Source organism: Mus pahari, chromosome 17 (assembly GCF_900095145.1).
Source record: "Mus pahari chromosome 17, PAHARI_EIJ_v1.1, whole genome shotgun sequence".
Classification (NCBI taxonomy): Eukaryota; Metazoa; Chordata; class Mammalia; order Rodentia; family Muridae; genus Mus; species Mus pahari.
In genome coordinates, this window is record NC_034606.1 from 47,284,136 (window position 1) to 47,285,741 (window position 1,606).

The following is a 1,606-nucleotide window of genomic DNA, read 5'->3' on the forward strand; positions in this document are numbered from 1 at the left end:
AGCCCACTGTCTAAGATTCATGCGGTTTCGCTTTCCTTCTATAAGATTGTGATGAGCGCATGTCCCCTTTGTACAATGGGGATGGAGTGGCCTTAGTATGTCCCTTCATGTTCCTTCATATTTCATCATCATTGGTAGTTAGAACATAAGCCAATAAGCCTATGGAGAGAAGTGTTGTAGAGATAGTGAAATCATATTACTTAGCCAGAGCTAGAAGAGCTGAAGAGGCTGTTCAGTGGTCATGGATTTGGGGTGACTGTGATTTGCTGAGTGTTTGGAGGATTATTATGTGACATCACATAAATAGAGGCTAACAGTAAATACGTAGGCTTGAATTAGGGCTACAGCAAATTCTAGAATTGTAACTAGCACTGGAATAAAGAATGTAATTGTAGCAGTTGGTAGGCTAATGCTTAGTAATTAATTAAGTAAGTAAGTAATTAATTAAGTAAGTAATACTAAGGTGGCACCACTGATTAGGTGTATTAGTAGGTGTCCTGCAGTAATGCTAGCTGTGAGATGAACTGTTGATTGAGTAGGCTGCTGCTTTCTATGATAACGAACAAAGGAATTCATGAGATAGAGTTCCTGGGGGAGGAAGTGGGCCAAAGAGCTTTTCAGTTTGTGGTGGAATGCTACGATCACAGATCCAGCTCGCAGTGGAATTGCTATGCCTAGATTATAGACCGTTGAGTAGTAGGTGTACGTGTGTGAGGAGGGAGGCCTAGGAGGCTTGTTGACACGATAAGTATAATAAAGGGGACAACTTTTAGAGATCATGCTTGTCCTTTTGAGGTATGAATTAGTAAAGTTTAATTAGTCATTGTTGAGATGAGTATAAGTGGTTGTTAATTAAACATTTTGAGGAAAGAAATAAAATCGAGGGAAACATAATAATAACAACAATTGGCAATCCTGTTACTGCAGGACAATGAAAGAGGCAAATGGGTTTTTGTTCATTTTCATTTTCAAGGATTTTTCAGTTTTTAACGATTTAAAGTTTTTGGAAAGGGGATGTAGGGAAGACTTGTAAGGAGAATCTCAATTGGAATAAAATAAATAATTGTTGAGAATGGGATGGTAATACATCAAGTGGATGTATCTAATTGTGGCCTTTCACTGCAGAGATTATTAGTCTCTAAACCTAAAAGGTTAATGCTCTAAGCTTTGAAGTGAGTTTAGATTATAGAAATAGATCAATTTTCAAAATGTTTTAGTTGTTTTACTGGGTGGCTTTTGATAACTTCAACTTGACACAAGCTGAAGTTATCACAGAGAAAAGAGCCTCAGTTGAGGAAATGCCTCCATGAGACCCAGATGTTAGGCATTTTCTCAACTAGTGATCAAGGTGGGAGGACCCATTGTAGGTGGTGCCATCCCAGGGCTGGTAGTCTTGGTTCTATAAGAAAGCAAGCTGAGCAAGCCAGGGGAAGCAAGTCAGTAAGTAACATCTTTCCATGGCCTCTGCATCAGCTCCTGCTTCCTGACCTGTTTGAGTTTCAGTCCTGACTTCCTTTGGTGATGAACAGCAATGTGGAAGTGTACGCCGAATAAACCCTTCCTCCCCAACTTGCTTCTTGGTCATGATGTTTGTGCAGGAATAAAA

At 39.5% G+C, this 1,606-nt stretch overlaps 1 pseudogene; it reads right to left on the reverse strand.

Moving 5' to 3' along the window:
• Nucleotides 1-285: 285 nt before the first annotated feature.
• Nucleotides 286-960, reverse strand: LOC110335166 (annotated as a pseudogene).
• Between the last annotated feature and the right edge of the window lie 646 nt (nucleotides 961-1,606).